General features: G+C 40.3%; 1 protein-coding gene across 1 annotated transcript in view; it reads right to left on the bottom strand.

Moving 5' to 3' along the window:
* The window catches only part of IL1RAPL2 (interleukin 1 receptor accessory protein like 2), a 1,159,060-nt gene extending 1,132,007 nt beyond the window's left edge, over window positions 1-27,053 (bottom strand). Inside the window, exon 1 of the mRNA XM_073227767.1 lies at window positions 26,024-27,053. The gene's annotated coding sequence lies outside the window, so the exon portion shown is untranslated. The remainder of the gene's footprint in view (window positions 1-26,023) is intronic.
* Window positions 27,054-27,296: the final 243 nt, after the last annotated feature.

Raw genomic sequence — 27,296 nt, 5'->3', positions numbered from 1 at the left:
CAGAGTGTAGTTGATTAAATACAGGAACAAGAAATTTTATCATAGAAGGAGAAAGGTCAAAGGAACAATGCCTACTAGGGATGCTGAAGTGGGGTCTGTGGCCCAAACAGGACCTAACACAAAGGCACCAGGGACAGGGATTTGGAACAGCCAGGAAGAGGAGAAAACACCAAAGGCAAACATCACTTCCCTCACAACTGTGCTTAAAGTCAATCCTGCATTTCAACATCCTGCTTCCATAGTAAAACTTCCCTTATCCCAGATCACAAAACCTGAAAATGGAGGCACCAAATGTGGAGATGGCTGCAAATAGTTCCTTTTGTTCCCATACCAGTTGCTGAAAATACTTTGCAAGCTACAGAGCTGTTATAGAGCCTGGCTGCGTACCACTTCTACTGCTGCTTGCCCCCACCTGACGTATAGTCCTCTGTCTTCCAGCAGTCATGGCAGAAAGGCAGGTAGATGATACAATCAATGTCTGAGCCAATACAAGCCTACTTAGACTCTCCACTGCCTAAATCCATTACCACAAGTATATGAAGATGTTTTTTAATCCAGAAGAATTAAATATAAAATGATAACTCTTTAGAGGATAACCATTGGCTGACATTGCACTAAAATTGTACGAAAAGAACAATGTAACACCTAAGCCTATGTATTCCTGAAACCTAACTGTCCCATAATTTCCATGAAGACAATCTGTCAATTTCTAGACAAAAAGAATGGTTCACATCATTTATCTGAAGGATTACTATGAATAATGGCAAAAGTGCAAACTCCAGTCATCTCTCTTTGATGTTCATTAGGAACTTAGAACTCAGGCTATCCAAAAAGAACTAAAAATTGTCCTTCTAAAACCTGCTCTACCTCTCATGATTGGTATCTCTGTTAATGGTGTTTTCATTCAACTAAAATACTAGGACGTTCAACCCCAAAGTCCTCTTCTTCATACCACATATCCAAATCAGTCATTAACATCTCTCCTATCTGTTCCCTCTTTCCATGACCATTGTCTTACTTCAGAGAACCATATTTTTCCCAACTGAATTCAGAATTGGTCTGCCTTCCTCTAATCTCTCCTTCATTTTGCCTGAAGATTTATTTCAGTAAGAAATATACTTTACCATGTCTCTCCATCATAAAGTTGTCCTCTGGCTTCCTGCCAAGTCCATCATGAAATCCAAATGCATACATGCAGTTGGAAAGCCTTCTATTGGACTTAGGTCAACCCATCTCTCCAGTTTCATCTTCTACCTCTCCACTCAACCACCCTCAGCCTCATCTACTTTGAACATCTTACTGTTTTTAAATACCAGCCTGTTTTCTAATTCTGTCTTTACTGCATATGCTAGTGCCCCATCCTACAATGCCTCCCTCCATCCTGCAAAATGCTCCTCCTTCAGAGTGACAGAAGAGTGATGATCTAAACTCTTCTCCATAGCTACCCTCTGGAAGAGCTAGGGTGCAAGAGGAGGGAAAACTAAGAAGGGGAAGCAGACAAACCTACCCAGGTACACTCATGGGCATAACCTAGACCTAGCCAGACCTAACAACAACTAAAAGCCAGACAATGGAGGCATGAATGTTTTGGTGCCTGACTCCTATTTTAATTATTTACACTAATACTATTGGGTATTGAGGGTCCCTGCCTTCATCCTTCCATTTTGTTCCTCCAACTAGAATATGATGCCCAGTTCCTATCTTCACTACACCCTCACTAGTCTGTCTAGTACTTGGTCATTCAAAGCCTGGTGTCTCTGAACTTGGATAGAAAAAACATTGTATCCTTATTTCCACTCACTTTTGATGGAAATTTAGCATTTCCTTACATTATGAACCTAGGCCAAAAACCCTAGTAGTATTAGCCAAACCGGAAACTTTGTTCACTAATAGAACTATCATAGACAACTGCCTATCACATTGCAATTGTGGCAAATAACTCAAGATATTATTTACATTCATCCACTACTTCAAATTATGGTAGTATAGGACACCTGCTGCTGGATCTCATTAATGTGTTAACAAAAAGCATGTAAATTACTATATAAAATTTGTTTTTAGGATATTTTGACAACTGTACTTCAACACAATTGGTTTCTATTGTGAGCCTATGTATTTTATTTGATGCAAGTATAAACAGTTTTCTGAGAAGGGAACCATAGGCTTCATGAGACTACCAAAAGGAACAAAAGCACCAAAAAGTTTTAAACATCCTCTGGAGCAAGTATCTTTAAATTATCAGCCTGTGACACAACTGAGATTTCTGGGCTCCACCCCCAGAGCTGCTGATTAGTTTGCTAGATGAGGGCCCTCATTTTGAACCAGCATTCCCAGGTGACTTTTATGTAAAGGGTCCTTGGGCATTACTTTGATAGATACTGATCTAGGAATATTTTACCTAGGTCATCTTACCTGGTTTTTTGCACAGTCTGGTAACATATGAATTGTTACCTTTTCAGAATAACTCTATTTTTTATAATTCAAATAGTCTCACAGCTTTCTATATTGTAAGAGAGATTTAACTGTTAATAGCCTATTTAGACAAAATGTAATCCTGGTCACTTTCAAGAAGGGAAGTAGATAGGAAAAAGACATATTTCCTTAGGTCAAGCATCAAGATGACTTGCAAAGTTGAAACACATCAACTAAGTTAGGCTTTCTGTAACAAGCTAAAGAAAATCATTGATAGTTGCCATATTTTCCCTTTTATTTTTCTCCAACTTTGGTTAAGTATATCACCACCACCATGATCATCATCAACATGCGTTTCCCACACATCCAACTTGTCTGCTATATCCTGTGCTGTCTCTATCTCAGCACATGGCATTGCTAGCCAGCCAGAGCCTAGGCATCACTGTTGACTCCTCTCCCTTCCCACTCCCACATTAATCCTACTGTAAGTTTGATTCATGATTTCCAAAATATCTCCCAAATCTGACTTCTGTTCATCTCTCCTGAAAGCATGCAAGGCGAGGTCACTGCCATCTCCTGGGTTGCCGCAGCGGCCTCCAGCTGCCCCCAGGCATCCTCACTTACACCCACTCCACTGCCTTCACAGCCTCCACAGTAAGATTTTCAAAACATACATCTGATTATGATTGGTACCCTAAAATTTTTTCAGTCACTCCTCATTTCCTTGGGATATATTCTAAGTGCCTTAACGTGGCATGCCAGACTCTGCATTATCTTGCTCCTCCCCGCCTCCCCCACCCCCACTACTTCCCTAAAAGCCTTCTCCTTTGTGATCTAAATTCCAGCTACACTGCCCTTCTCTCCAGGTGCTCTTTGCCATCTCAAGAGCTTGCCACATGCTGTCCCTTCTTCCCCTAATGCTCAGCTCCACAACTTTTTACACGGTTGGCTATTTCTCATCCTACAGGTTTCAACTTAAATGTCACTTCTTCAGAGACACCCTCCTTAACCACTCTAATTTAGTTGGCCACTCCTCCCATCACTCTCATCACAGCACCCCCCATTCATTGCCTCCATAGTAACTGTCATATATTGCTATTATATATATATATATAGTCATGTCTTCACCAATAGACTGTAAGCTCCAAGCAGGCAGAAGTACATCTGTTATTTGACATTTTGTACTCAGTGTCTCACAGTACGCTGGCAGTAATGGGTGCTCAATAAACATTTATTGATGGAATGGATGAATGGAATAGCACTTTGCTCAGTATACTAGGTCTAAACAAGGCAACCAAGTTATCGTAGCACTCTGAAAAGCTGTTTGATAGACAGTGGTGTTTGACAGACACCACTGATGGGGACAAAATTGGAGAAACTTAGGAAACTAAGAAACACTGAGTATTAAAACTAAATATTAAAAATCTATGTACAAGTAGAATATTGTATGCATAATGTAGGCAATAAGAGAGAGGAAGATATGAAAATTTCAAATTTAGCCATAATAGTTTCTTGACTTCAATCCAACAATTTCTTGCTTAGATACTAAATGCTGGCTTCTGTGCTAGGCTCTAGGGACACAGAAATGACTAAGACATGGAAGCTCCATGAGGACAGGTATTCTTGTCTGTTTTGTTCACTTCAGTATCCCTCTAGGCCTAGAACAGTGCCTGGCAAAAGTAAGTGTTCGGTAAGTATTTAAGGAAGAAATGCAGGCAAGAAGGCAGGAATGAGTCCTGTATTAAGGACCATCAAAGAAGAGACACATAAGAAACAGATTCATTACAGCAAATCAGGATAAATTCAATAATAGAAGCATCAACAAAGCACAGAGGTAAGCCCAGAGGAAGGAGTAGGGTCAGTGACAGACAGAAAAGACTTCATTAGGAAGTACCCACCTGAGCTGGAATTTGGAAAGTAGTGGAAAATTATTGGGAATACGGGGGCAGGGGAATTCTGCTGAAGGGTCATCAATGTACAGGAAATAGTGTATGTTCACATGCATAAAAGGGTGAAACAGCATGCTATACTCAAAATTTTTCATATCATTTAGTAGAGAAGCATAATGGGGGTACAGAGGTGGTAGGAAATAAAGCTGGAGAGGACTATAGTAATGAACATGTAATAGCCACTGGAAGGGATAAGTAGTCAGATCTTTATGCTATTTTTGGCAAATGGGAAACAAAATGGAAGGTGGGGCAGAATCCAGAGGCAGATAGATGGGTTATGAGTATATCACAATAACTCACATAGTTTTAGTGCCTCAGCTTTACAGACAAGGAAATAACATTCAAATTTCTAGTTCATTTTCTCAAGGTTACTCAACTGCCTATTGATGGAACCGATGTTTTCTGAGTTGAAGTTATCTTTCTAGCACTGGATTCTCCCCAGTGTATTTTCAAAACCATTATATTTGATCATTGAAGGCAAGTTGAAAATGCTTTAAAATACTTCTACAGGCCAACACGTGCCTGAACACTACCAATTCCTTTTAAAATTGTTATTTGGTCAAAGGACATAAGAAAATCTGGGATAGAATGGCCCAGAGGCCTATGATACAATGTTACAAAGATACATAGACAATCACTACTATAATTTTCCGATCAACACTACAGATGTTGAAAGACAATAATTCTGCTTTTTAGGGATTTCAACTAGATATTAAGGACAGCTAATGTTTTTGCTCCCATTACTAGATAATCTTTTCTTCTGACCACTGTAGTTCACAGACTGCATCTGAAATTACTGTAATAAGTCTCCGAATCATTTTTAGATATCATGGGAGACAGAATTTGCTTGATTGCCACAGTATGTTTCAGTGCTAGAGGACATTAAAAATATTCTTTTCTCTCTACATAATCCTAGCAATGTTCATGGATTAAATGTTATTTTTCCCCAGCATTCCCACTAGTGAAATATGAAGTCACATTGCCTAAGAAGGTGACTTCCAAAATGGAACTGGCAATGTTTCTTACCTCTGGAAGTGTAGATAGCTTCATAAAGATATGGAAAATAATTTGAGGGCATGGGGAAATGTCTTATCATTACAGTGTAAGAACGAAATGGAATAAAAGTTTCCTGGGTTAACGTCTTGGAAGTACCACAATTTCTGTGACATTAGGGGCAACTTTTAACCCTTTTCATCCTTTAGAGTACAGACAAAGTTAGTGGCATTTTTTTTTTTTTTTTAGTGGTACTTCTTAAAACAGTGGACCAGAAAGTTTATTGAGGAATGTGAAGATATATGGCGGGGGGGTCGCGGTGTATGTGTGTTTAATTTTCACTCTACATCACCTAGCCCTACACCATGTTCCTTAATGTATTCAGTCAATAGTCTGCATTTGCAACTACAATCAATTCTCCATCATCTGGGAGTGGATAGTCTCAAATTTCCTTTTGCATGCAATTGATAAGACCTAAGTTGGGGGAGGCTGGAAACAGGAAGATGTGGGTAGGCAGCAATTCAGGATGTGTTTATGTACATTTCTTAAATGGGTGTCTTTTCATACTACAAAACCAGATAAAGTTCCATTTTTTATTACGAATACTTCTGCCCCACTGCATTACCTCAGAGAATTCTCTCTCAGTCTCTCTCTCACACATAGACACAAACACACTGTGGGGCATTTTAAAAATCATGACATCTTCTAAGGCACAAAAGATGTCAATCCTGCTTCAGTTTATCAAATAAAACCCCAAAGACCTGAAATAATTCCCATACCTCCTTTAAAAATAATTTACACCCCATGACATAATATCATCTGGTCACATTCTTAGCCAATATCAGAACTTCAGGCCTTGAAGGAAAGAGAATTTCTTGAGTTTACCAGTTGCATAAATAAGATACTCCCAGATTCTATTAAGTCATATATACAATCATATTACAGATAAGGGAAACATGTTTCATAATTTAAGAATAGCAATGCTTCTGTTTTGATATTATCATAAAGAAATTACTTTTGTTCACAGTGTTATCTGACCTTCATGCAGAACCTGATTAAAATGTTTTTCCCCCACAACGACAACTGTAAATGAAAGTTGAAATGAAATATATGGCCTAACAGCACTGTATAGGAGCTTTCCTGTTTAAAAAACCATTACCACAGAAGGAAGAAACCTAAAAAACTCATTTCTTTTTCTACAATCAACACAATTGCCTTTTACACAAAGGACATTTCATCATTCATGACAGCAAGTTGTCACTTCCAGGGACAGCTTCAGTGTAGCTTGGTGAGCATTTTATATAGCTTATTCACAAGTATTATTTGTATCGAAATTACCTGTGACTTACAACCAGGACAAATGTGGAAAAAATCTGAAAAGCTATGGTATATTATGCATGCATGCTGGTGGTGGTACGGGTGTGTGTGCACAGAGGTTACTGTAGTGCTAGTTCTTTTGTGTTTCTATAGCTTTGTGGGGGGGGGGGCAGTTAAAGAGGGTGGGAAGATGCAAATGTTCAAGCCTCTCCTTCTTTGCCATTTCATTCTAGACCAATACCAATACTACTTATTATTTCTTGAACAATTGCAAAGTCAAAGGAATGGGAGCAGATCAACCAGACTGTCTCAAGTCATAAAGCGAAGAGGAGAGAAGATAGTTTCTAGGTGGGTTAGAATAATTTCAGAAATTTGTCCAGCAGTCTGTAGAATATACTTATTTGCCTTTCCTGGTAATAGGAAGAGAGGAGTCCTGTATCCCTAGAAATCATTGCCATTATGGAAAATTTTCTGGTCGGGGACTATTCTCCAAAGTAGAGGTCAATGTGTTTCATCACCTGTATGTGAAGGACACTCAATGGAATGAGAGGAAGGGACATGAACAAATTGAGGGAACGAGAACATCTCACAGAGAGTGATTTAAAGCACAGAATCATGGGCTCTTAAGTAGTCATCTACACAAATCTCTCTCTTTGAAAACAGGTCAAAAAAAACCAAGGCCGTAAAGGATCTGTGTGAGATCACACAGGCAGTCAGAGGCAGAGCCCAGCCTAGAACTCAAGTCTTCTGACCCGCAGCCCAGCACGGTTTTGACACCCCTGCTCATGCTAAGATTCAGGTTATAGTTTGTGTCTCCTGATATGTGCTGTATATTTTTGAAAACACAAGAAGCTCATGTACTAGTGTCCCTTTCCTGATCACTGCTAATACAAAATGTGATCCTATCTAGATGGGGGAAGTGGGAATATGACTTAGAACTCCCATCATCTTTTTTTGGGAATGTTCCATCTAGATAAGAACAATAGATTCATTCATCCAAGTGGTGTTTACAAATGAATACTATTAAAAGCCTTGTGGTAAAATACTCAAAACTGATCTGATAAATGTATCAAGCATAAAGACTCAACTCAGGCTAATATGGGTAGTAGAAAGGGTAACTAGTATATTAATTAGAACTTACTATGCTTTCAACTGTCAATGCTAACAATTTGTTTGAAATAAAGCCTGCTTTCATTAATGTCAGTAAGCAAATAACTTGTTAAAATTTCAGTGAGTGGTTTATTTCACTCTAGGAAAAAAGGCTGAATCTGATAACTGGTATTAAAGTAGGTCATATTAAAGCAAACATGTGGTTCAGTTGAACAACATAAAATCTTTTTAGCTATAAGCCAGATCATCCTGGTTCAGGAAATCGCACGTCATTTCTCCTTGCTAAAGATACCAGCCTTTTTTTGAGTCTTTACATATAACAAATTTTATTTACAAATTACCTAAAAACACCATGTCATAAAGTAAGAAAGGCTTCATAAAATCTTATAGTTTTAAGGGATAAAGTTATATCTATATGCTGCAAAAATATAAAGCTAACCTTGGAGAGTTTTCTCAATACCTCCAAAAGGCAGGTTGTGAATAGCTATATTTCACACCAATACAAAAAGTTAGAAATTAAACAACCTTTAATTCCTATCTGTAGAAATCATGTCTTAGAAATAATCTTTTTCCTCCTAAGAGTCCAATTGAATGCATAACTCAAGAAATATGGTTGCCCCAAAGCAAAGATTCAGACATTGAGACAGCAAGTTTCACTGCTCACTATGAAAGCCATAAGTAAAGAATTTAGAAGACTCCAAGGACTTCAGAAATGCAGAGACCAGTAGAAATAAATAACTTATTTGCTTGTCTTCATGAAGCTGTTCATCATTAATCTAACTTAGTTCACTGAACTTTGCTTAGTATACTTATCCAAATAGACGATATTTTAGAAGAGTTAACTGTCTGAACAAATGTTTCTCCAACATTTGAAAAACCTGACCATGAACAAAACTTACGTGGATCTAAGATCATTTAGGTTTCTAGGTTCCAGAAGCAAGTTTAAGACTGGAGATTTCTGCTGCATTTCAAAAAGATGAACTTCTAAGAATGTTTTTCCCTTGTTTTCAATTCCTAGCACCAACACAAGGGCTGATCCTGGATATGGCCTAGACCACAAGAGAGTACAAGATAATGTACAAGAAAATGCGAAGATAAATAAGTCCACAAACTGCTGCCTTTTACACATTTGTCAGAAAGTTCATGGGTGGTACTGCTGATCTGAAAAGAAACAGGGCTCAAGAAGAGGGGAAGATGGGAAGCCCAATTGCGAGCATGCACGTGTGTGTTGGGGGGGTAGGTGGGTGGCAGGCATCAAGCAATGTAGAACCTAGTAGTTAGTGGGTTTTCAAAATTATATAGAGACCTAGAAAATCACTATGAATGAAAAGTGCCATTTCTACAATGAGTGGAGAGCCAGGTGCTATGCAGAATGGGCTTAGGACAAATGAAGATTCAAAATTCCTTAAAGCCCTCATTTTTCTCTTTTCAGGTAGGATAGAATGGAAATGTATTTCAAAGCAATCAAATAAAACATTTTGTCACAAAAATGAAAAAAATACCCAGGCTCATTAAGCACCAGTTACATAATGAACGCCTAGTACACACTTTAAGCAATCCTGCCTCCTTCTTCCTCCACTTTTCTTGTGGCTATTGGCTGGAAAGCTCAGTTAATAAGGGCACAGTGCTAATAACCTAAGGGTCAAAGGTATGACCTTGCCAAAGGCTCTCTTCCCACATGGTTCATTGGCTTTTCTTTATTCTGTGGCTACAGACGATAACCCCTGCAGTCACCTTACAATTACGTGCCCTCGGTCATATCTGTGCAAATTCCTTACTATGAGTGAATGAGTGCTTTATAGTTTGTGCCTTTTTTTCCCACTGAAGTGAATCAGCAGCACTACCTGTGTGCCATGGGTCATTCCAATAGTAACTTGGCAATCTTAAAAGATTGTTGCCATGGACAAATGCAGTGAAGAAGGAATATATCTCAAGTGGCTTGGGATGCTATTAAAAAAATACCATATATTGGTATTTTAAACAACAGGAATTTCTCACAGTACTGAAGGCTGAGAAATCCAAGATCAAAGTGCTGGCAGATTCCGTGTCTGGTAAGAACCCTCCTCTTGGCTCCCTGATACCAGCCTTCTCCCTGTGTCCTCACACGTTGGAGGAGGACAGAGTTAGCTCTTATGTCTCCTCTTCTTCTCACAAGGCATGAAGCCATTTATTAGGGGGCCCTACTGAGACAGGGACTGTGGATGTACTCATAGGAGGGTGAGGGCCTCTGGAGGGGGCAGGGTGGGATATTTGCAGTCAGAGCAATGTAACTACATGCAAGGAAACCCCCCTACTAAAACTAAGTTAAACCTTAAGCTCTAGAATCATTCTTCAGTGACATCGGTTAATGTTCCCCAGATAAAGAAGAGTAGCAATGTTTTATTATGCTAACCATTTATAATCATGTGTAAAATTCACTTTAGCATACTAAAAGGCACAGGCCTCTATGCTGTCTTTCCTCCTTCAGATCTGATGAACTGATTTTGCAAACTGGGCAACTAATTTAGCAAGTAAGATCAGGCATAAACAACACAGTAAAAGGCAAGAAGGATTCCACCTTAAAGATAAGATTGCATTTTAATACCCAAGAAGTTAAGACGTCAGATTTCTTAACTTACTCATTAGCAAATGCCTCAGCCCACCTTGGGGGCTGAGCAGGTGGCCTTGTTTCATATGCTCCCAGACCAAGATGCTAGTATCTCAGAGAGAAATCATCAGAGGAAGTTGCTTGTGTTGAGTTAATTCTAAATATTCAGGGACCACTTAACAAGTCCACACCCCTAAGATTTTTTCTTGTTCTCGAAAAATCCTCAACTGCCTATAAAACCCCCTAAACAACACACCACTACAGACTCTCTTGACCCCTCCTGGCGTGAGCCGGGAGTTCTGTCCCTTCACTTTATCTCTAAATAAAAGCCCGCACCTTGCTTTCCTACCTTGAGTGTTTGTGAAGCTCATTCTGCGGCTTCGTGAACAAGAACCCCGGCATCACTACCATCAGACCTCATCTGAATTTAATTAACTTCCAAAGGCCCCCACCTCCAAATACCATCATGCTGTGGGTTAGCTTCAAGATATGAGTTTGGGGGTGGGACATTCAGTCCATAACAGAGTGTTAATGTGATTTCTCTGCAGCAGTTCTTCAAATGCTGCTTTGAGGACCGCCTACATTTCAATCACCTGCAGTTCTAGACAAAATGCACATTCTTAGCACCCTGCCACCCCAACAGATATAGAGTAGTAGCTCAATTTCTAGGGGTGGAATTTGGAGTTCATTTCTTTTAGTAAGTCCTCTTCCCCCAGGTGATTCTGACATACATTTGAGAATCACTGCCCAGAGCAGTAGTCCTTAACTAAGAGGTGGCCATCAGAATCCCCAAGGAGCTTTGCTAGACTGTATATGCCTCTGCCAGAGCCCCAGGCCTACTGAGTCACAATCTCTTCGGTGGTAGTGGATGATAGTGATGTGATGCCAGAAAAACAGGCACTGTCCTGAACCCTTTGAGGAAGGCATGATTATCCCACCCTGGGCTTGGATGGTAACTAGGGCAGGCTCACGGAACTCAAGTGACTTGCCCAGAATCACAGACCTAGTAAGTGGTGATCCTGCAATGGTGCATCCCCGGTGGGGCACTGCTGCCCCAGAGATTTATTTTGGGTCCCTTTCAGGCCCACCACATTTTAAAAGTGCTCTGACCCTCCTACACAGCAACACTCCAAGAGCCTGGAAGGATGCTGTCCTTGCCTTCACTGGGCAAAGAACTGCAGAACTGTTTTTCAACAACAAAGATAGATTAGCCCACAAGTGAAGAGTAACTAAAGAGAAAAGAAGAGGTGTGCAAGGTTCTTAGTCAACTACTTTCAGTCCTATCCATCAAAAGTAAAAAGAAAAAAAAAAGAGAGAGAGAATTGTTTTTAGAATTAAGAAAGGAAAAAAAATTTGACTCACACTACAGATTTTTACAAAGCACAAAAGGAGGAGGCCTGTCACAAACAGGAAAATGCTGCAGTTCAGGTCAAATTAAAGCAATAAAAATTAATGCTTACATGATAACCAGGATGCTTGACTTTACAGCCCCAAAGAAAATTCTCATAGGTGTTCAGATGAGTTGCTTGTGGTTTGACAGCTGGCTACTGCAGGAGATGAAATTTCACACTCCTAATAGCAGTTCAGTTTACTAGCAATAATTTAGGAACTGGGAGAAGCTGCATACACTGAAAATTTAGATGAATTTAAGCAACATCTCTCAAAATACTGACTTTAGAAACTTGTTTATTGAAACTGAGAGCAAATGGAGGGGAGAAGGGGTATTTTAAGGCAGAACAATCTACTGGGGAGATTTGGAGGGAGGAGCCAAAAAAGCGAGACGGGAAAAAAATATGTGTACCAATATCTATGTGTCTCAAAGCAGAGCTCACTCTGTACTGCTTTAGGCCCCATTTACATCAGAACCTCTCTCCTCCTCCCCACTCACAAATGCCCGTGATATGTAACACTTCTAATTAACCTCCCAAACTACCTGCTCTGCTCTCCCCCCAGTTTCAGTTATACCCTACAATACAGAGAGCCACAAAACACCAGTAGAAAAACAAAGCAAAACAAGTTTCTATCCCCTCTAACCATATTCACAATTGATATACTGATTGAACTTCACCTTGACCTCTACAGTGGAAGGTTGCCTTGCCACTAGTCCATTTTATAATTTTCTTTCCCTGGCCCTTTTTGGACTCCTGTTTTGCATGTCCTCAACTGTAATCCTTCTTCTACTGTGTCACCTCATATATAAACATCTGTGTTCTGTCATAGCTTCTACATTTGAACCACCATTCATTTGATAGACATTACAAGTAAAATGCATGGTCCTGCAAGGAATATTATAGTTGTTCTTCAGACCTGCATACTTTACAATGTCAACAAGAGAGATCCACTAATTTACAGTTTTGTGTTCAGTAGAGGAGTCATATAATATTCTACAAATATTTAGTTCTCTGGAATGGAGCTTAATCAATATGGCATCTCAGGAAACCTGAAATACTGAAAGCAACATAAGAGTAAGATTGTCAGACCAAGAAATTTTATGTCCACTGATGGGAGTTTAACTGCTTTGGAGGCTACCAAAAGTATATATATTTAGAGGACTATAGTAAAGTCAATGATAGGAAAAAGTCAAACTGATATGTATAAAAGGTACAGAGGGAGAGAGAAGTCATGCTTAGAACTCCAAGTCCTGGACTTCCAGGTTCTTCTCCTTGTCTGGCAACCTTGAGCACCAGTGGTTTTGGTAACACAGTCTACCTGTGAGTGTCATTAGAAATTTATAAAGTGAATGCTTCACATAGGAAAACCTACAGTACCATCTTGAGCCAACCAGTAACCTTCTCTGTGTCTCCATTTTGGCACCTGCCAAGTGGGGTGGGCAGTTAAACTACTTTTCTTTAGGTGCCTTTGAGCCCTATGATTTTAATACTACGCCCTGGTTTATCTGGAAGGTCTGTTCTGAGTCTGAAGTGAAATATTCGATATGTTAGGGCTATAAAAGTTTTAAAGTGCTATACAAATATAAAAGTGTTTTAAATTATGCATCTCTAAATATAACCAACAACATGTGTGTGTTCTCTCAAACAAAGCAAATGGGACGTCTGGGCTTCGATTTTCGATTAGTCCCAAGACATAAGATTTAACTTTGTTCCAATTTTCAGAAGCAAAAAGAGCAAAAGGTCCAAATTGTGATCTTTATTAAGAAGGTTCTAAGCCATTTAGAAATTCTGGGCACATAAGTGTCTATGCTAATTTTTTGCAGCACTGTGTGGGCCCCTTGAATAGCTTTTACTGTGAAGACTAATAAAAATGATAGGAGAGTTGAAACTGAGTAAAATTAAATTTCAATTTATATTCAGCGATGGATTTGTGGGGGGTACTTTCCTATATGCTTCTAATCTCATCATATGGTTTACAGACCAGCTATTAGCTAATAGGTTTTGGCGTGTGATTAATATTTAGGTACCTGAAAATTCATATGCTACAAGTCAGTGTGTATATAGCAAAGGGCTGAATCTGCATATTCACCTCAGAACACGGGGACTGAAAGGCAAGACCAGAAGCTATTTGCATGAAGGAAGCTAGCTAGAGAACACTGCAGAAGACATTCGTTCATTAAACAAACATCCATTAGGAACTAAATAGGTGCAACACACTGTACTAATTTCTGGGAACCCAGAGATGAAAAAGAGATGCCCCTTTCTTAAGAGTTCATGCATTCTAAAATAGAGAAACAATGGTCAACTCCCACGACACCAAGACTTATATTCCAGAATTAAGAATGTAACGTAAAAACACCCAAGCTCTTCCTGGGGTGGCAGCAGGGAGACCAGTACCCTGAGAAGCCAGGTAATTTAAAGAGTATATTGGAATTTTTTATTCAATCTAAAGTACACCACTTTCTGCCTAAATGCTACTACATTAGAGACACTCTATTTTGAAATCTCTTTTCAAGGCACGCACACTGTTCTGCTATTTACACAACTACAAAAGCAGGCAAGGCTGAGAACACCCATACCAGCTGCTCTAGTTTGTTTTGGACAAATAATTTGAAAATTGAATTGAACTTAATTAAAGCAAATCCAACAAAGGTTTACACATTACTAACAAATTGCTTCAGAATATCCAGCTAGCCACAGGATGGACTCCTAAAACCCATGCAAAGAGTGATTTAAAACGTGTGCATATAAAACAGACTGATAAAACTAGCATGAGTTTGATTTCCCATTTACATTAACGGTTGGTACACTTTCTTCCAACTTGGTGAATAGGCAACAAGTGATCTTACAGCTTCTTTATAAATACATATAAATGAGCATCATTGAGATATATATTACTTGCACCTGATAAATTCACCCATTTAAAGTGTCTAAGTCAATGGTTTTTAGTATATTCATAGACTTGTGCAGCCACCCATACAATTTCAGACATTTTTATCACTCCAAAAAGAATCCCCATACCAACTAACGGTTACTCCCCATTGAACCAACTCCATGCTCCAAGCCCAGGCCACCACTAATCTTACTATCTCTACTGACTTTCCTATTCTGAGCACTTTACATAAATGGAATTATATGTGACATTCTGTGTCTGGTTCCTTTTGATTAGGACATTTTCAAAGCTCACCCATTTTGTAGCAGGTATCAGGATTTCATTCCCTTACTGACAAATAATACTCCATTACAATTATATACAATTTATCAATTCATCAGTTGATGGACTTGGGTCATTTCTACTTTTTAGCCATTGTGAGTAATCATATAACTTCTTACAGCAGTTTCTAATTTAATGTGCACATCACTAAACACTGGCCCAGATGTTAAAAGGTACCATTCTTTATTCCCCAATCTCTTCCCAAGTTACCAAAATCAATAAAATATGTATGAACAGTAGGCACATAACAGGCACCAGGCACTTCATTTGCTGACTCAGTGAATAAAGAGAAAAACCTTTCCTTCAACCCCTGCTTCTCCTTTCAATCACATCCCTACCACTAACACCTGGATATTGTGTCATGGATGTTAGAGCTGGAAAAGACCATGAGAGTCCAGGATTTGCCGAAGTATGGTTCAAGAACCACATGCATCAGAACCACCAAAGAAGCTTATTAAAAATAACTACTGCCCACTCCCCACCCCCTCATTGAAATTCTAATTCAGTAAATTTGGGGGGTGACACCACAGGAAGCTGCCTTTGGAACAAGCACTCTGGGTAACTCCAGTGCACACTAAAGGCTGAGAATCATTGATCTAGCCCAATCTTCCCATTCTATAGAGAAGGAAATTTAGGACTAGCGTGTCGAAGTGACATGTTTAAGGTTACAGAGTATGGTAGAGATAGAGTCAAAGGGATCTGAGGTTATGAATTCCAATATAGCACTGTTCATTACGTCAGGCACCCTCTTTATCATAACTCTATTTTTTTCCTGTGAATATATACCTCCCTCACAGACTTGCTCCATAAGTGTCAGTGTCTGGCACACTTCCAGTGCCCAATCAATCAATACTTTTTTTCAACTTAGTCTTGTGTGAACTAGATAACAAAAGGGCTCCTATTTTGCCAGCATTTGCAGAAAGTAGAAAGTAGCAAATGTAAGTTGCAAGAAGAGAATACCAGACCCAAGAAGGTCTCTGTGGTTCCCGACACAAATGCTGAAAAACAGCCTAACTGGAAAACAGTCTTCAACCATGGGCTTTTGGAGGCCAATGAAGCTGTCTAGTGACATTTCCTATCCAAGGTTCTAAAACCACTCTGTATACCTAGTGGGATCTATTTAAAGGAGCCAGGTCTTTTTAGAAAACAGTTTCTGCCAACTTTTCTATCAGAGGGAAATCATAAAGTAGGTGACCTTCAGGCATGACTAAAAAGTAGTGGAAATTTTTCTAAGTGTAAGTTGCTATGCCTATCAAAAAAGACTCAGTGCAAATCCATTACCATGAAACAGGGGGGAAAATCATAAGAGCCATTTAAATCTGAGTTTTAAAATATCAAGTGTATTTTTTATAATGAATTAAAGAAACAGAGGTGAATAAAGAAAAAGTTCATATCTCTTCTGATCTCCCTCCCAAAATGTATCAATTTGAAATCAATCCTTCCCCACTGTTTTCTATCCTTATTCACACAAAGACACACACATACACACACACTTTAATGGAATCGTGTCCTTTCTCTGCATCTAACTTTTTGAAAAGTATTATTTTCCAAGTAATAGTTAATCAGTATTACAAGACATACTAACATAAAACAGCAGTCCTCTGTCCACCCCCACTACTGAGCCCTTCGTCCAAAAGAAAACTTTTTTAAGCCGTTTCTTCTATTTATCTCCATGTTTACAAATCATATGCTCATACTTCTTAATTAGCCAATTTTATATATAATCTACTGAGTTCCTAGTATGGAAGATAATGACAAGTTACACTCCCCCAATTCTTCAAATAAAGATATGCCACAATTTTATGCTATTATGAATGTTCACTTCTGAGCTAAATAGTATATTATGATTCCATTTCCTTGTTTTTACAACTTTTTATTTTCCCTGGAGTTAATAACTGTGTCTTTTTGTTTGAGGGAGCTTTCACTTGACTTCCGTTTTCTATGTGAATTAGCAGACAGTGTCATCTTGAGAGCGAGTGGGGAGGTAGCTGAAAAGGAAGTTTAAAATAGCCAATTTGAAGCTTGAGGAAAAGGGCTCCTTATAAAACACAGAAAAATATCTACATAACATTGAGGGTTCAAATGAGGTTGATATTATGAATTTATAAATACCAGTCTACACAGCTTCGTGGGTTTTTCCCGTTGCGCTCAGGTCAATGAATGCAGGCAACGGACAGTTGAGCTGATCCAGGGCTGAGTTCCACCAGAAGAGGGTTCAATGGTACGACAGGACAGATCATGGAACAAGAAGTTGAAGATATTAGGAAACAGAAGTCAGATGAAAGCTCTCTCAACTTCCTTCTACCAAACCTTCAAGCCACAGAGATTGATATTCATCTTTCTCCTTGGTTAAAATGGGGGGAAGTCCTTTTTACTATCTAATGTTAATCTCTCTGCTTATAAGGATAATGGAGGACATGAAATTCCTAAACACAGGATCCAGTGGAATTATTCACTTTGAACAAACCTAGGGAATTCGGTGAGTATGGGAAAGGTGGGAGAGGAAGAGTGATGCACACACACACACACACTCATATGTGAGCATAGAGCTAGAAAGTCAAGGCTGACAGTGAAGTATAAGGCAAGAGAACCTGCCTGAATGGGATAATGTAGCCTGAGATGAGGAGTGACTATTTGGAATAGATACCATGGGAAGCTGGAGAGTTACATGTAAAAAGTCTTCCTAGCAGCTCTGAAGGCCCAGATGAGGTTGTAGCAGAGTTCAGCCATAGATGTTGAAACACAGAGAGTAGTTGTTAGATTGATCCAAGAATGGGGGTGGTTTTCTGGGCACATTTAGTGACCAAATGAATCTAGAGTTAGATAAGGATATCAGCAAGAGGAGTATACGACAGAGTCTCAGGCTGGATAAAAAGGGAAGCAGTATCACAAAGGGGTCACAAGGCTTCTCCATGCATTCAACTTGGAAACAGCTGTGTATTTTAGGCTTCAAAGCAAAAGGTTCAGGGTGTTCCCATTACCCTTTTCAACTGCAAAATGCAGTCATCTATCTATCAACAGACTGCAAGTACCACCTCCAAATAATAAATGGGCTTTTTGATTATTCTGTACCATGGTGCTAATGGCTTACTTAGGAAAAAAAAAAGATAAAATAGTTGACGGAGCTATGTCCATGGCTCAATCTGAAGCTTTAATTCAATTGTTAATATCATGTATTTTTGTGATTACAGAAGTAACATATCCTAATTGTAGAAAATTTGGAAGCTACACAAAGGAACTAAAAATAACCTGTTACAACAGCATCTGGAAAAAAAATTACTAAATTACCCTAGCACATATATATAGTTTTGTATCATGCTTAAATGCATGGGTTTTGGAGCTAAACTGGCTGAGTTCTCATCCCACAACAGCCATTTCAATAGCTTTGTGACTTTAGGCAAATTATTCAGCAAATTATTCAACTTCTCTGATAGTTTTCTCTTCTGAAAATAAAAACACTACCTACTTCCCAATGAGGCAGGTTATGAGAATGAAATGAGTTAATACATATACAGCACTTAGAAGAGTGCCCAGAACATAACTCCCTGATAAAGGTTAGCTATCATTACTATACATATATATTACATACATATATGTATGTGTGTATATATGTTTGTTCATATCCATACATAATTTTTGGTCACAGTTTTTGGTTCAAACTCTGTCAAAACCACCCATTAAAAAGGATATTAAATAAGAACTAGGATGTACACTTCAGGAAAATGAACTTTTCCATATCCTAGAAAGCTGAAGGTGGATGGATATTTTGTCCTAGGACATCTGGGCATTTATCTGACTCTCTCTCCCACTTGAGCATGTGGCCTTGTTAACGCTATGTTTGGTTCAAGAACCAGAAAAGTGTGTTGTTAGTTTTAAATATCCCATTAGATGGAAGTACACAGATGGTTAGTACAAGTGTTTTCTCAGAATGGTGACAGAGACTGAGTATAAAAAAAAAAAAACCACCTAAAGCTGCAGGGGGAAAAACTGACTGTAGTTTTAGATCTGGCAGGACTGTTTCCTGTACACATAGTGGCACTGGCAGCTGTAAATCTATAGGGAAACTCCATGCTAAGATATGATGTATCTGCTCCCACCTTATGGGCTTTCCCCTTACCTGATTAAATCAGGAAATTACAGTGTGTCATCCTTTCCCCACCAATCCATAGCTCACCAGAAATGCTGCAGTAACTTTATGTATGTATATATGCATATATTTATAATATAAAAAGAGAATCCAAATAACCCTTTATTATTTGGAGGTGGTTAGATGATTGAAATATGTACTTTGGAGTATATTACATAAGCCTTTACCTACCATATATTGCAATTATTTGTCCCAGCTTATCTTTGTTATTGCATGTTTTACACATATCCATTTTCAATGTTAAATAAAATGATCTACTGATCTTTCCATTTATTTGAAAGTTCTCCCAAGTTACTTTTATTCTCATTATTCATTTTTTTTGTTCAACACTTGAATGCTTCTGAAATTTGCATTTAACTTTGACTAGCTTATCTTGTAAATTATATAAGCATAACTACTACCATGCATTAAGCATTTGAGTATTGTGTACTGAGATAAGCATTTTACATACACCATGTATTATTCTCACTGCAAATACAAAAATTAAAAGCACATTTTCTTGAGAAAATCCAAAATCCTTCCACCTATAATTAACATTTTGGTGAACACATTTTCTACATGTGCATATGCTTATATGCACATGTAGATGTACAGAAAATCAAGTATCCAGAAATTGAATTATGCTTTGTAACCTACATTTTCCATTAAATTGCACATATAGATATCTCTCCATATCAGTAAATGTAGGTCTACATCATCTTTAATGTGTACATGGTAATTGGTTAAATTGATGCATCATAATTTACCTAGTTAATCCACTATTACAGCCAGTTAGGTGGTTTCCAAAGCTTTGTTGCTATAAACAAAACATTAATGAACATTCTTGTGGATGTATATTTTAGCACATGCATTTATCTTAGAATTCTTAGTGAAATTGCTAGAACATAAAAGGTATGTACATTTTTATAGATTGCCAAATAAACCTCTAGAAACATAGCAATTTAAACAGTGCATTAAATCATCCATATCCCCCCAGCCTTGTCAACACTGTTTTGTTAATCTTTTAAACCTTCTCGATAGGTGAAAACTATTAATTTTTATTGCAAAATGTGTTTGTCTATTGGTATTCTTCTTTTATAAATATTCTGTTCATAACTTTTCACCATTTTTCTACAAGGACATTTTTTTAATTGATGTGCAAAAGTTCTTTAAAATAGTAAGGATATTTACCCTTTACTATGTGTCACAGATATTATCCCTAGTTTGTTGGTTTTTTAATCTTGATTATGTTGTTGTTTTTTTTACCATATAGACTTCTTTGAAGGTAGTGTTTTTAAGTCTTCAGTATACATAAAATTAGGAAATCCTCCTTAATCTCAACAGTAAACATGTGGCTGTATAAATTTAAATTGATTACGATGAAATAAAACTAAAAATTCAGTTTCTCAGTCACACTAGCCACATTTCAAGTGCTTGATAGCTGTATGTAGCTAATGATTACTGTACTGGAAAGTGTACTCATACCATATTCCTATTGCTGTAGAAAGTTCTTTGGGACAATGCTGTTATGCGACAGTGGCTCTTCGCATTTGAGATTAGTATGCCAGAATCTGCCTGGAAATACGTTCACAAAGGTGACTCCTTTTGTGGGTTTATGCAGTTATTCACAGTCCCCAGTGCCATAGTGCTGCCACTCTCCTTTCCTCTCAGAACACAAATCAGTAACATTATTGGAAGCACTTTGACTCCACTTGAGCAAATATGAGATATTTTATATCATATCAAACATCAAAATAAATTCCAGATGAAATTTTGAAGATCAGGGAACTTGCTTTACCACATGTAAATTACACTAGAAATTACAATAATCATATACTGTGATACTTGTACAGGAAGAGACTAATCAATGTAACAAAACAGTATCTATTTCTTTGGAAATAGTGGACCATTTCCAAGTATGCTATGGATTTTGAGATATAAAGGAGCATTTTAAACCCATGGGTTGGGAGAAAAGATAAGTTTTTCAGTAAATGGTTAGGACAACAGGGCTAGTCATATGAGGGGATATTTAATAAAGCTACCTCTATATTCATTTAAATCAATGTTAATTCCATCTGGATAAAGATTTAAATATAAAAAATTAAGTATAAATGTATTATAAAATATTGTGCATTTTAAAATTTGTGTATTTATAAACCATTTTATATTAATATTTTTATAGTTGACAGTGTTCTAATACATAACTATTAAAAAAATCACTGTCCTATTACACTGCTTCATAGCATTATTGGTTGATAACAGATTTAGCAATTTCCTATTTAACCTGAAACTATCATTTAGATAGAGATTTTCAGTAAAATGTTAAGGCTAACCCTGAGATCTCAATGGCCACTCAAATATGCAATGAATGCCCCCTGTACATATGGCATTCTGCAGAATAAGAAACAGCAAAGACAGCCTTCAAGAAATTTAAACTTTAGTAGAGGAGATAAAGTGATAAATGACAATAATAGTTTCAGAACAAGGTACCATAAAAGGGAAATCAACACTGTCAAGAGAGTTCCAAGAAGGGAGAAGTTACTTTGGCTATGGAGCATGAGAGAAATTAGGAAGGGCTACATGGAAGAGGTGGCACTTGAATTTGGTTTATTCTCAATAGGCAGCAAAGTAGAGATGGAAGGGAAGAGGAGGAAGACACTCTGGGTTAAAAGAAGAACATAAGCAAAGGTACAAAGGACGGGTAACAAAGGTTATAGTGGACAATGGTGAGTGGCCTGGTCCAACCAGATCATCATCTGAGTAGGAAGGTAGTAAGAAATAAGACTGACTAGGTTGGTTTAGGCCTCAAGGGGCCTCAGATTTCTGTCGAAAGTATCTGGTCTTGACTTTATAGCTAATGGGGAGAGAATGAAGTCACTTCTGACTAGTGTCATCTGAGCTCAGAGCAATAATAGATTTGCAATATCAATAAAATAAAGTTTTCCAACTTAGTTGTTTTACCGTGGGGTAATCACTTAAGTTTCTAGCATATGTGATCAAGAAAGATGACCCACTTCACAAGACTATTTTGAACAGTAAGAAAAGGGGAAAAGCATTTAACACTGTATAAAACAATATAAATGTTAAAAATTTGCAACAGTGACCTAGATATTTCCCATAGTGATACACACCCAAGTAAGCCAAGACAAAGCAACCGATTCTGGCATACTAACAGATGATAACAGAGAAGACTCAAACACAGCCATAACCATAAGTTTTAAAAGGCATGATTCCAGCAGGTAAACTGATGGGAGACAACACCCTATTTGGGACTTAAAAAAGAACAAACCAAGGAAAAGAATCCACAGGGCTCGACAGGGAATGGTGGCAGAAGGAACATGAAGGAGAAAACCTGTTCCAGAGACAGAATTCAGGGTATTTAATTAATAAAAGACAGATGTACGAGGCAGGAAAGGATGAAGAGTGCAGGGCACAGATAAATGAGATTGGGGGTGGGGGATCAACCTAAGTGTCTGAATACATTTCACATGCCAACAAAACAGCCAAATAAAGGAATAGAGTAAGTGAGATTAAAAAGTATTTTGGAATCAGGAGGGAAGCCAAGGTACAACTACATGAAGAGATGAGATTTAAGGAGAAATATAAAGCAAGACAGAGGCTAAAGCTGGGCTCCTTGGTTCAGAGAATATTTAGGTTATTTGATCAAAGATTTGGAGCTCTGTCTGTGGCCAGGGAGGTTAGGGAGAAAACAGCTCACAACAGACTCACTCCAGTGCCTTGGATGTCATTAGGAGCCCATTCAAAGGGAACCAGCCCAAACAGCTGGAATTTATGGTAGCTTTGGCCAAATGGATCCATGAAGTATATCTCTGCACCAGACCTTATAATGGCCAGGCATGTTTTACTTTGGCAAATCCCTTTACACAGACAGCTCAGAGTTTAAACTTAATAAGAAGCTTATTTTCAAGTCCTAGCTCAGGATAATTAAAGCCCCTATTTCACATTCAACATTTACTTTTCTACACCAAGTTAGCTCTGATCACAGCTTTCCGTTGTAGGCTCAAGGGGTGTGGGCTCCTGGCTAAAGCTAGAAAGCAGCCCTGAAAAGCCCTGTTTTCCCACATCTTGAGGTTTGGTGGTGATGTTTCTTTACTTTAAATCTTATTATTAAACAGCTGCAACTTAGATTTTTTTTCCTTCAACTTGGTTACAATGCATTTTCACTAAAGAAGTTTACAGTACTTTTCAAATGAAGAAAGCAATGGGTGCATTCTTCTTCTAACAGTCCCTGCTGCGACCACTACTATCACAGTTGCAGAAATAGCCAAGTACAAGGGAGAAAATGTATTTTTCTCCTTTAAGTTTCATCATACTGAAAGAACCTGTCACAGAATCTACTCAGGCCATCAAACTGCAGACAGCAGTCATTTCATTTAAGGAGATTCTTTACCAAAGTATATGATCATTTTAACCATCTTTTACCTCATTTCATCTTCCCAACCTTTTGCCTTTCAAATAGCAAACATTTTGCCCTGAGCCACTTCAGTGAACTATGTAAACCAACCTAATTTAGAGAGTGAAGTTTACTGTTCTAAACTAACCTGGAATTGTTACTTCATAATTCATCTTTTTTATAAGGTTGGACTCTTTAGAGTATGTCTTCTTAAAGCTAAATAAAATGGCTTTGTAGTTGTGGGGATATGTTGCAGGGAATTTGGGCTCATCCCCAGGAAGCCACACCATCCCTGTGATCACCGGGCAAGCACCATCTGCTCTTAAGGTCTCTGTCACCAATTACGAGCAAACAATAAAGTTCTCCTCAACTAAAGAAACATTTCTTGGGAAATGAACGGGTAAGTCAAGACTCATTCTTGTTTTAAAGCCACAGTCCACGGACACCCTTTCATCCCTCACCACTCACCAGCACCTTTCAGCCTCAGTAGAGATAAATCCTAATTTAGGAGCCCCACAGACGCTGAAAATGGCCTGACTGCTCTAGCTGACTTAAGACCACCGAGAAATCAATAAGGGCAGCAGCGGCCATCCAGCACAGCCCAGCTTAAGCACCCGACCCTACTCCTCTGAAGGACTGGCCTTGGCCTGTGGGGCACAAAGAGAAGCCGCCATGGCTGACAGGTAAGGAGGCAGCTTTGATCCATGGCTTACCTCTCTTTCCCACTACCAGGGGACTTTGGTGCAGCTGCCTTTAACCCACATTCAAATGCTTTCTATTTAAATCATCTGCTTCCACCGCGGGTAATTGCGGGCTTTCTAGCCCAGGACAGCCCCCAGATTGGAGAGCTCACAAGGTGAACGGGCAGCTCAGAGCTGGAGCCACCGCACTGGGTCCAGCCACACGCGGTAAGATCCTAGTGGTTCTATAGCAGAGGCTGCTCTGCAAAGGAGAAAGGGTGGAATGGGCACTAGCAGATAATTATCCTGAAGCCTCAGCTCAGATATACTTGGAGATTTCACTATGCCTATGCTCCAGAGTAGTTGCCTAATTCCCATCTAGGCAAGCAAAGAGTGCTGAGAAAAACTTGCCACTCTGTTGGCAAAAAGCCCACGGGGACAGCATTGCCTGGGCACCAGGGCCCCCACCAATGCCACCAGAGCTGAGCAGGGACTGGGGAGGTGGGGAGGGGTTGGGGGTGTCAGTGGGGAAATGGCACCCAGTCCCCCACAAATGTCTTCGACACTTAACTCCTTCTCTCCCAGGGGTCCTGTAACTAAGGTGGTCTTTCCTCCCTTCCTACTTGGAGTCTGACCCCTGGCTGTGCCACCCACTTAATGATCTACAACTTGGCTCTCCAGTCAGAAAAAGAGAGAATTTCTTCTTGGAAGTCTGTAGAAGGTGAGATTGAACGAATGGAGCAGGTAAGTTATTCCTGAATAGATAACCTCCTCAATAAAACCACTCCATGGTAGGCTCCAGAGTAGATTTCAGGGAGAAGTACTTTTTCAGCACTTCAGTCCAGCCACAACTTTTGCGGATGGCAGGGAGAAAACCTTAAATACCTGTTTACTGTCTCCCTCCTAAGTCTCTGGGTCCCAGAGTTGGGGAGAGGGGTGGCTACAGGAGCCAAAGAAACCCCTGGAGCAGAGAATTACTGTAACACACACTTCCTTTGCCAAGTCTCTGTCAAAGTATTTTTCTTAAGCATCTGACAGCGACACATCGAGCTGGGTGCCCCAATCCCCGGTCCCGAGAGGCAAGGTGGGTCACAGACAGCGGCTGTCCCTCCTCTTCCTCTCTGGGGTTTCTTCGCTAGGAGTTGAAGTGCTGCTTAGCGCAAGTCAGTCTTCCCTGAGCAATAATTCAAAGGACATCATTCAACCTGAATAAGCGGCTCAAGAGGAGCAGTGATTCCTGTGGGGAGAAGAGACAGCGTGTCCCAGGTTCTGAGCTGTGGCCCCTTCAGGTTCTCAGGACAGGCGGGCAGGAATGGCCTCAGATCTCCACAGCTCTGTCTGATGCTCCCTGGGAATTCCCAGGAGCGGGAGCGCACTGCTGGGGAACCCCTCGCTGCTCCGCCCAGGAGCCAACTTGAGCCCCATCCTCTTGCGAGTTGCTCTCCTGGCTCTGGGCAGAAACGTGGTCAGAAAGAAGGGCCCAGGCGGAAAGTGTTTTCCAGATTAGAGTCCACGCGCCAGCCACAAGGACCACAGAGATCCGGCCGCACACAAGCAACGCACCCGCTCGCCGGCATCTGGCAGGCGGCACGCGTCCCTCCCAGGAGGGGAGCCTCTGGCCTTGAGAGCTCTGGTCCCTAAACTTTCTAGAAGGGTGAAGGGGGAGAGAAAGAAAATCGGAAAGCGTTTCCAGGTGCAGGAACCAGGGCTGCAGGTGAGGAAGATACCCTGTTGACCGCTGCCTGCCTGCTCCCTGCTGTCACCTGAAAGCCAAGCACGATCTCCCCGGCTCGCACCAGTCACGTGTCAGGTTATTCGAATGGACATTACCTGAGTCTTGCAAAACAGGCGACGATGTCCAGCAGGGCTCACGCGTGCAGTTCCATGCCTGGGGCGATGAGAGAGATGAACAGGGCCAGGAGAGCTGGGTTCTAGAGTGCAGGCTCGCGCTTCCCGGGTGACCAGGATAGGCTGCCCAAAGGCCAGTAAGGCTGGAGGAGACGTGGGGAAGACGATGTCTTCCAAAGCAGAGGACAAAGCAGTCCACCTGCTTTCTCCACTCCCTGTCCTAGCCAAAGAGAATGCTAGGAAACTTCTCTCCGCCCAAGCAGGTTTTCTAGCGTTCAAAGGAGCTTCTGCGGACTTTAAGGGGACCTGGACTGGGAGAGATTAAAGAAGGCTCCTAAACCACTCTGCCCTTTCGCTAGCATGGCAGATACCACCTCTCGGCTCCATACCCAGAGTCTCCTAAATCGCCAGTCTCTCAGCCTTCTTCAAGACTTTGCTTCGGAGCAGCCGTGCTCCAGCCGCACCTTGCCTTGGCCAAATTATGCACCGTGGGATGCAGGTGCGGGACACGCCTCAGCCCGTGGTCCTCATGCCCCTCCTGAGACACGCACACTCAGAGAATAGCAGCCCTCGCCTACAAGGCAGCACAGGCTGCAGGTGCGAACTCTGCCTGCTCGCCTCTCCCCAGCCTGTTCGCTGCTCCAGCCTTTCCCGGAAAACCTGTACAGGCAGTGCCCAAAAGCCTACACGTCTCCCCTAGTTCCTAAGACGGAGAGGGGGCAGCAGCCGGAAAGTGCGCTCCGGGCTCGCCTCACATCCCGCCACAGCTGCTGCCACCTCCAAAATATGCCTAGAGTCGGGGTATTGGAAATCACCTAAACCTGCGTCTCCGCGCTAACAGTTTGGTGCCTCCGGGCTGATTGCACGGGAGAGGAGGTGGGGATTAGAGAAAACCGGTCCGACGCGTCACGGAAAAGGGTTGCTGCTGCTCCTCCTCCTCTTTCACACCCCTTTGGATTTGGATTTGGAAGTGTGGGTAGGGGAGGGAGAGTGGGAAAGGCTGAGTCCCTCATCACCGGGTTAAAAAAAAAAAAAGCACTTCCCGCTTACCTTTCCCGAGAGAAAGAAAGCGCGTCCCGGCAGCGCCGTCTAGCGTCCATACCGGAGTAGGCCGGCAGACAGAGCTGGGATGAGCGCTGAACTGAATGCAGCCGTGGAAAGCCACTAAGCAAAGTTTTTCAGCTATTCTAGTCCCCAGTTCCACTCACACTGAACAGATCTAGTTCAGTCAGGAGTTCACCTGCTTGGATCCCCC

This window comes from Manis javanica, chromosome X, assembly GCF_040802235.1.
Source record: "Manis javanica isolate MJ-LG chromosome X, MJ_LKY, whole genome shotgun sequence".
NCBI classification, from domain to species: domain Eukaryota; kingdom Metazoa; phylum Chordata; class Mammalia; order Pholidota; family Manidae; genus Manis; species Manis javanica.
This window is presented reverse-complemented; position numbering and strand designations above follow the sequence as displayed.